Source organism: Choristoneura fumiferana, chromosome 12 (genome assembly GCF_025370935.1).
Source record: "Choristoneura fumiferana chromosome 12, NRCan_CFum_1, whole genome shotgun sequence".
NCBI classification, from domain to species: Eukaryota; Metazoa; Arthropoda; class Insecta; order Lepidoptera; family Tortricidae; genus Choristoneura; species Choristoneura fumiferana.
In genome coordinates this window covers 9,037,508-9,047,639 of record NC_133483.1, presented here as the reverse complement: position 1 = coordinate 9,047,639, position 10,132 = coordinate 9,037,508, and the positions used below count along the sequence as shown (strand labels likewise).

The window sequence follows — 10,132 nt, the reverse complement described above, 5'->3', positions numbered from 1 at the left end:
GATCGCTAACAAAATGTCAATAAACCTGACGTTAAAGTATTTTTTCTCCCCTTTCTAATTTGTGAACCCTAAAATCGCAGCCGACTTCCAAACCACGCTAAACAGACCCCTTTTGCCACATTAACAAAAGAAACAGTAGCACGCGTCGTGGGGTCTAGCTTAGCTGGTATTTAAATAGCCCTGCATTGAGGAGGGTACGAGTACAGGGTTGGGACACGCATTTCTCTGTCACCTTCCGTCTGTGATTGAGAAAACGAGAGCGCGATAGAACCGTTCATTCTTTTGACGGTCCGTTTTACGCAATTTCCATTTTGGTTTTGATGCTATATATTTTTATTTATAATTCTGCCAATTTTAAAACTGTTAACTTTACTGATGAAAATACTTAAATGAACATTTGTTATAAAATATACATTTTATAGATAATTTAACAAAATTAAAAACTAACAAAAATCAATACTTACCTAAAAATAGCAATAATTATGGTATTTAACATTTCATACGATTCACTCTTATATTTGCACTAACAACCGAGCTTGACTAATATAAAAATATATGTTTAACCTCCAACGAAAAATGAAGAAATATTTGAAACGATAAATCACTAAAAACTATTGAAAACCTAGTTTTTAAGTAATTATTTATATATTCCTTATGAAATAGATACATTGTTACAAAAATAACGGTCAGGAATCAATACAACATTGCGTGGAACGGATCGCGGTACTGTCTCTGCCGGCCGGGCCGATTCCCTCGTCCGGGGTTGGCTGGCTCGACAGTCGAACACGCGTCCCCACCGCGACTTCACGCCGCGTCGCACAAGAACACAACAAAATAACATACAAAAATCATTTAAACACTTGAAATAACAAAAAAATAAAGTGAACAGTGCCACCAAAGTGTGATTAACACACAATTATGTGATCAGAGTGCGACAAAACGCGCGACTATGGAAGGGAGCGAGCTTTTCGCCCAGCGTCCTAGTATCGTGAATAATGACATGAAACAACATTTTGTACGGCGATAAATCGGCTGTAACATCGTGCTTTAATCGGTAATGTGTCGTCAACGTTAGGGCCGAGATAGTGTAATGTTTTTATGAGCCACCGTTTTGCCGCAACGCTTAAGGGTGGGATTGCTATGGAATATGCTAATAAGCAGGTTTCTTTTAACCCGTACACAAAAAACTCTGCACTAGACACTGCAGTGCGTTTTGTGTTGCAAATTTCATGGTTGATTCGTTTCTATTAGAGTTTTCTACTACATTTATGGTCCTTTTTTTGTTCAAGTTTTAACTTACTTTGCACCATTATAGTTTTTTTTGGAACAGTGCTTTTCTTAAAGTGTTTTTCTAATTCACATAAAATTATATTCTAAGCCACATCTTCCAAGCGATTATAAGCTTTAATTCAAAAAATGATTATTCAAATTGCCCTCTTAAAATCCGGTTCTAGTTCGACAGTTGTACTGCAGTAACCTTATTAAGTCAGACTCCATAATAGACCGAGGGACTAGGTGCCAATTTCCTTTGTGCAGATGAGTCTGTTTGCTCTAATTTCCTGCTCTATTCCAGATATTAACCTGTCTGCCTTTGCATTTTGCAGTGTTTTATCATCGGCAATTTCTTTCTTTGTTTTGGTTTTGAAGTTGATTATCAGGTGAATTTTTTGTACAACTTTTTATTGCTATGATTGATTTTCTTTTAAATTTATTTGACAGCATTTTATCATTGTCACTCAATTATCGTTGATACTTTCTTAGCCAGTTTACTGGACATGGTCATACGTAGGTATTTTTTCTAAATAACACAATTTCTATTTTTTCAATAACAAATGACGATAGAAACTGCAACTTTTCGGAATAATTTCTTACAAAACATTACCCTCGGAGATAATGGTTGATATGTTTCCATCAAAAGCTTCGTCGAATAAAAGGCTTAATAAAACAATCTTGTAAGAAAAACCAATACGCCGCTCCACCAAGGATAAAGGCTTCATGTGAACTCAACAAAATAGAACAAGAGCAGAACAAAACTATCCCGTCTACGACTTATTTCTTGCGCGGAAGTTATCAACATTTCGACCGGTTTCGAGCTCGCTACATCGTTCGTTGGCTCAAAAGGAATTAAAACTATTTGAATCTCCTTCGAATAAAAGTGTCTGTTGGAAGTAATGATCTTTCTACTCGACGTTTATTTGTTTATTAGTTCATACTTAGTTATGGACTATATTTACAAATACATATATACTTAATAAAGAGAATACAGAGTTTAAAATTAAATATAAAGTTATAATAAATTGTATTTGACAATTTGCATAATACAAAGAGATCAATGCAAGCAGCATGCAACATGATGAAGAAGATACCGCAATAGTAGAAAGCTCATTCAAACTGACCTATTACATTACCTACGTCCAATTAGGTACAACCAACGTTCCAAATAAGGCACGTAGATGAACACAAAATGATTCTCATTTTAATGAACGAATATCTTCTGAAGATCTTATACCAAACTGCATCTAAACTTTCCCCTTATAGTGTAACGCATATGTTCGTACGTTGATACGTTCTCTCCAACTTGCTTATTACAGCGGTTGTCAATTGTTATAATTTATCCTTTCCCAACTTGTATCTTTCAGTTATTATGTTTCGTCCTTATGCGTTCAAATCTCACCGCAATTTGGTGTAATGAGCGCGAAGATTTCTTCTTTTACAAAATTATAGTCGTCTTCATTTTATTGTTAGTGTTTCTTAACAGCAGCTGGCTTGGCACCTTTTGTTATATTGTTGCTTCCGATGTGATTTATAACAACTCTAAGCCGTTTAATGGTAGGTCTGTGTAATTGTTCTTTCTTAATATTGCTTTAATTGCTTTATTTAATTTTTAACATTACAAAACCACAACGTTGTATCAGGTATTAAGTAGTGTCTTTGAACTTAATTTATTTTGTGTAAGTTTTTTATAAATAAATTATTTTGATCGTATTTAGAATACATGACCCTTTCATTCGTTCCGCCCCTCGTTAAAATATATTTCTAAAGCAAACAAAAGCACTAAATTCATTTAAAAACCTAACGCACCCTAAACAGGTGTGCGTTCAAGCGCAAAAGTGGCCCACGCGTGGCTTGTGACTGACAACTGACAGTTAATAGTTTGACAATTATTTTTAACCAGGCTTCCCGAAAATAAGTCTTCCTCCTTCCCAATAGTGTTGTGGGAGCAGAATAAATAAAGTGGTCGCCATTTAATGGGCGCACGTGTCAAGTAAAGACAGCAGACAGTAAAAGTAAAGCTTCTGAGGAAACGATGCGTGTAAACTTGTCACATGAGTTGATTTGTGACATTCGGCTGTGACATATTGGTGGGGAATCCCCTGATTCTGAGAATGAACACGAGGATCAACATGAATGTAATAAAAAATGGAAAATAAATGTGTAGAGGTATGATCATACCTTAAGATAAAGGGAATTCATGATGTCCTTCGTTTTATTGCTGTCCGATCCTGATGCCAATAATAAACAAAACAGAAATATTATTAACTAAGTAAAATTTGTAAAAAATATATACCCTTACAAAATGGATCAACAACACTTTGCAGTGTCAATCATTTCAATATGTACAATATTGTATGACTTTCAACTGACCTATGAGTCAATAGTAAAATATTAAATACGTTACCTAAATTGGCTGACGTGAAGCACTTTATCCAAAAACACTTAAACCGATAAACGAGAAAAACAAATTCAATATAATTGCATGTCATGTGCAAACCGCCTCTAAATATAATAAAGAATATTAAAAAAGGTTTACTAGCAATAACAATAAAGCAGACGAGGATGTCCGTTTAGAAAAGGTCCCAGCTAAGCAAACACAAACAAACGTAACTAAACAACCATATATTGCGGTCGTATATACAATAGGTATGTTAACAATGGGTTTAGAGGCCGGGATGGAAGGGTTGGATATTGATATTATAGTTACAATGATTTGGAATGTATTATACGAAGTTATAATCTGAATTACATTCACAGTGCCAGTTTTGGTGGAAACGGGCTTGAAAGCAATGAATTTTGTGGACGTCTTTATGAGTTGGGATACCACCGAAGGTCTAGGTCAGTTGGACGATGAATTATGGCGCACTCACTTGCTGGACTATGTGGCAATCCCTTATGGCAGGTATTGAGTTATTTTGAACATCAAACTACCGTGAGACTCACTCATATTAAATGATATTGTAACGGATAACTCACGTCTTAAACCGAGTTTAGCTCGACATGTTTCGGGATATTTCGTAGCCCTTCTTCTCAGGAGCACGCGAACGTGACTCGGCGGCTGGCGCAACACGCACACAAAAAAAAATCCGGGTAGTTGTGTTGTGCGCCGGTGTTAGCTTCGCCGGGCAGTCGCGCGAGCAAAGCGGTAGCGCGTAGTGTGCTCCTGAGAAGAAGGGCTACGAAATAGCCCGAAGCATGTCGAGCTAAACTCGGTTTAAGACGTGAGTTATCCGTTACAATATCATTTAATATTGAGTTATTGAGCATAAATCCTAAATCTGCGTTAAATAAGCTATCTAATACAAAAATAATCATGTCCCTAAGTCACATATATTTTTTTTTCTAAAAAACATTAGGGGCTGTTTCACCATCCATTGATTAGCGTTAACCGACGGTTAAATGTGATGCCGTCTCCGTCTATTCGAACAAAACAAATAGAGACGGCATCACACCTAAACGCCAGTTAACACTAATCAATGGATGGTGAAACAGCCCCTATACCTACGCATGCTAAGTATTACACTTTTGAGAAATCGTTAAAAAAAGTTTGAAACTCATTTTAAGGATGTTCTCATTGGAAGTTACATAGATGATGATTGATTATGTATCTCAAGGTATTTTTCGGTGACAGTTATGGTTTTGTTAATGTGACTTCCAGATCGTGAAAAATTAGCCTTTGATTAGAGCAAGTTGCTTATAAGAACGAAATCAATAGAAATTAAATTTTCGGACTGTTCTTTAATACTTTATATTGTAATCTGAACCATTGTACATAGTTGGAGATATATGAATTTCCATCTTAAGATAGAAATAAAATCATAAGTTAACGACATATATTTTCTTTCATTAGAATGTCATAATTACTATATTTTTCACCTTACCCTATAACATTAACAATTTTCGTATAGGTAATAACTTCTAAATTATATTTAATCAGTCTACAAATATATTATTATATTTAATAAGTAAAAATTGAGTTTCACTAAACAAATGACCCTCGTACTTTGTTCGCATTGGTATTCATTTATCACAAGTGTAGAGTTTAAGAAATTCGAATAAAGGCGGCCGACAGAATGAAGATGTTGTCGACTAAATTCTGCTGATGATGAAATAAAAAAGCGCACTGTATCTTCGGACAGTCATAAACATGAGCATGCTCATTGTCATACATTTTATCATACCTATTTATACACATGAGTGAATACTTTAAAGTTAAGTAATATAGGTTATTCAGCTTTGATAGAATATTTTACCTTGATGCGCGAATATTTAAGGCATACCTAATAAGGTAAACGTACGAGTGCTCGTCACTGTTTCAATAGTTGGCATCTTTAATCTTATGTCGTTAGCAATAGAGGTGACAGCTGTGTGTCGTCTATTGGGCAGTAGCGTGTCGAGCACTTGGACGTTTACCTTAGTATTTGTCAAGTTTCTGTCTCAGTCTGCTTCTCTTTAAACTTATGAACTGACTGTTGTGGATGGAATTGTTGCCATCTCATGTTTTTTAATCTTTCGTTGTTTTTATCGTTAGTTTCTCTTTTTCATGATCTTTTCTGGCTTCTTACTTATTTTATTTTATTTCCACCTTGGTACTTCTCCTTAGCAAGTATATATCTTACCTCTACTTTTCACAAAGCGTCAAGCGGTTTATATTTAACAGTACATGATGTTGCTTGCAAGAACAAAGCCAAGCACTCCGCATTTACTACACTATTTGTACAGGGTGTTGTGTGCGACGGGAGCATCATAAAATGCGGCTAAGCCTTCTTGTCGGACCTTGTAGGACAAACAACCTCAGATTCTAAGGCGGCCGATGCAATATATGTATATGGTTCGGAATATAGGGTAGAGGGATTGTAAAAGTATTTTACAGCAGCTTTGAAATTCATTCGTGGCTCTGTTATTACATTTATCTGCTTATCTCACTTTAGAAAATCACTACTCAAGTAATTTTCGCTCCAAAAACAACTAAAAGATGAAGGCACCCTGATTCACAAGTTCCAATTTACGTGCGTGTCAAAGCGACAGTAGTATCTTTCACTCTATCCAATAGAGGTTTGATGTTTACAGGTCATATTGGATGGAACGTATGCAACGTTATAAAAGTGCTAGTAGCTAGTACTTTTATACTTTTTTACGTTAAATTTAATCGTTTGACTGGCATGGCAACATCATCTTGATTTAAAAAAAACACACGGTCGTAAACGCACATCGAGGTAACGGGGGCTTCTCAAACTACAAAAATACTACACAAACCTGTAAGTACTACCACGAAGCACAGTACCTATTAAAATTACCTATAATTCATCTAAGTAAAAAAAACTCACCTTAAATTCTAGGCATAGTTTGCTTCAGCCAGTTCCTTTTTCCCACGATATATGTATCAGATGTATAAATAGTTACATATATACCTGTTAGTGTACCCCGTAAATGTTTCTGGGTCTATTTAGCTGTACGTCACGCCCTGTGATTGATCTGGCGACCAATTTGGCCCCACGAATGGGCTTTAACTTCTTTCCGAATTGCGTGCAGAATTATAAGTCTAATCCAATGTATTAACCTAGTTCGGTTATAGAATTTTACTAGGTGAACTTAATTTTTTATTATTACTTTTACTTGATTAAGTACCTATGGGTGTTTTTCGTTGACAAAAAATTATGAAAATCGGTGAAATTTATTTATTTATTTATTTATTCCAATAAAATTACACAGCATTACAGTAATTTACCAATACGCCGCGAATTTAATTAAATAAATTTTCAACATAAGTAAAGGAAAAAGGGGGAAAAAATCACACGACTCATCTTCCATCCTCCACAAATATTAAGAAACACTAAACTATTTTTTTTACTTTCCTCTAAATTTGTAAGATACTGCTTCATTTGGCTGCTGCTTAGTCTATTTCTGACACACATGGTTAAATTTGTTTTCTAAAGCCAATTATACAACAACTTTTGTTTTGAAATTTAACTTAAGAAAATTATACAGAATGTGATACAATGGATGATAGAAGAAGGTTAGATACAAGAATAATAAAACTTGAAAAAAAAAAGAAAAAACGAAAAAAAACACAATATGCCATCAAGATATTTATACCGTGTATAATGACATCCAAATCTTATTGCTTTTTCATTCATAAGATCCTTAATATGATTTTACGCTATACTTAGTCTTACTTTTCTATGAACGAGCTTTATTCAATTTCACGCAGTGCCGCCTACGTCCTTACCGACTCTCTTAGTTCGTCCTAGGGTGTCGTAGAACATCCATGACCTATTATTGGACCTCGCGCGCGCTTGCTAGCGAAAATAAATTAAAGACTATAATTGACATACGAGGTACAATGCTCAGTCCTACATAACAGGCCAATTTTAGCGAGCAACCAACTTGAGAACAAACTGAACAAAACAGAGATTTCGCGACTAGAAACAAAACAGTACTTTCGGGTAGGTGCGGGGCCCCGCCCGTGACGCGTCTGCTTCCTTGTATACCAACCCCTAAACAAGTCCATTTTCATCTTAAACAGTTAGGTATTCGCTGTGACCATTACCATTGACATTGTGAGCTTTTTTTAGGGTTCCGGAGTCAAAATGGCAAAAACAGAACCCTTATATTTTCGCCATGTCTGACTGTCTGTCTGTCCGCGGCTTTGCTCAGGGAAAATCAATGCCAGAAAGCTGTAATTTTGCAAGAATATGTAGGTATGTAAACTGTGCCGACAAAATAGTACCTACAATAAAAATAATTAAAAAAAAATTGTTGGAGTGAATTTTTTTTTCTCATCCAACCTTATACTGTGGGACCTTGTATCGTTGGATAGGTCTTTTAAAATCATTAGGGGTGTTACGGTCTGGTGCCTTAAGGGCTACAACTGGGCCTTAAGGGTCTGCGAGGGTATCTTTAATGAGACTGACAAATAGAACATACAAAATTATTCAAAATTGGTAAAAAAAGTATAAAAACATAAATTCACATAAAAAAAGTTGTGCCTTCGGCACAAGGGGGTTGCTAAAACGATATTTCGATTCAGTGATTTGTTTGCAAAATATTCAACTTTAAAGTGCAAATTTTCATTAAAATCGAGCGTCGTCCCCCTCTAAAATCTAAACCGGTGGGTGGAAAAATTTGAATTCAGAATGGTAGTAAGTATATCAAACTTTCAAGGAAAACTATAAGTGATAAGTTTGCTTGAGAATTATTAGTAGTTTAAGAGTAAATAGCAGCTTAAGGTATAAATATACCTAAACTTGGAAGATTCCGTATAATATACGAATCCTTAGAACTTATTTTTTTCATAATGGCTACGGACCCCTATTTTGGGCGTGTCCGACACGCTCTTGGCCGGCTTTTTAACTCGGAATTAAAAATTGCATCTAATATACTAAAAACATTAGTTTTTTTTTTAAGTTAAGTGGTGGCAGGTATAGACATGAATAATAATCGTAAAAGCATGTTGAGGTCACTCCCGACTCCACCATCATTACGGTATCTACCATAGATAGCGGGTAATTAGTTATTCTACTGGCAACACTGGCTGCTATCGCTCGACAAATATTATTTGTACATGCGATCGTTAGCAGCAAATAAATAGTTACTTTTCAAGGCTGAATGAGACTGAAGTTCTTATTGAAAGTATTCTTTTTAGGGACAAAATTTAATTGATTACAAGTTGCAGATAAATCAAAGTTATTTTTTAAAGTAGGCTGTAGGCAAGTTGTTATTTTTTAGCTAATAAGTAAATTATATATGAAAAATAGTTTTACAGTGATTTTACTCTTTCCAAGTACATTTCACTTTGCATAGTTACTTAATAGCTTAATTTAATGAGAACAAAACATGAGTTTCTTATTCTGAGAGGAGGCCTGTGCCCAGCAGTGGGACGTATATAGGCTGGGATGAAAACATGAGTTTTAAAATGTTAAAAGCAATCTGACAATCATTAATAAATCGATAAAATTCCAAAGCTCAGCCGCCATTAAAAAAACAGCATAGCTTAAAATATTCGGAACAGAATCACATCACGAAACAATGTTGCCAACTTAAAACCTAAACATAAAACATTCTATTTTCAAATTTTTCACGCAGCAGCGCCGTCCCAATGGAGTGATGGATGGGGACCGTTGTCTACTGTCACGTGCTTAGATGAATTAAAAAGGGCAGATATGCTCCTTGCAATTAACTTGTCATGGCAACAAGCTACTGTCCACGAAAACGATTTATTATTTCAACGGTTTGGAAGAAATTTTGAATATTGCCCTGTGTGAAATAACGGTTTGTTGCTACGGTTCCTTCTACGTGGAGCTTTCGTCGTTCAAAATTATTTCATTTCTATTAAACTAAAAAAATATATATATATATATATATATATATATTTACTGTAGGCATATTGCCTGAAAATATTTACATAATAAATTAGTAATGCAATACGAAATATATGGGAGAATCATGTTTTAACAGCTCAATATAAGTAGGTCAGTGGATTGGTAATGTCATGATCCCTATTTATTAAATTAACAAAAATACCTATAGGAAAAACTGTTGTACCTAGGCCATAGTTGTACCTCGGACAGTCGTCTAAATTTAAATGTTCTCGCATTATTTTAATATCATACGCTACGTACGAGTATATGTCATTTGAACCGTCGGCGGGAAGTATCGAAGTAAAGTTAGTAACGAAACGCAGACGCTGAATGAGCTGTGTCATGTATCATGAAAATAAAAATCCTTTTACAAAAGCACAATTTTTGAACTTTAAATTAAGCTTATTTTTTTAATGTTTTAACTTTTCGTAATAAAATACAATAAACTATGTTGAAGTTACGTTCATTAGCTATGGAACAGTAGGGCTAAGCTGTTT

General features: G+C 35.0%; 1 protein-coding gene across 2 annotated transcripts in view; it reads left to right on the top strand.

Moving 5' to 3' along the window:
* The first annotated feature begins 777 nt into the window (after positions 1 to 777).
* The window catches only part of LOC141433251 (uncharacterized), a 143,484-nt gene continuing 134,129 nt past the window's right edge, over positions 778 to 10,132 (top strand). For both annotated transcript variants that reach the window (XM_074095208.1, XM_074095207.1), the window contains exon 1: positions 778 to 1,054. The gene's annotated coding sequence lies outside the window, so the exon portion shown is untranslated. The remainder of the gene's footprint in view (positions 1,055 to 10,132) is intronic.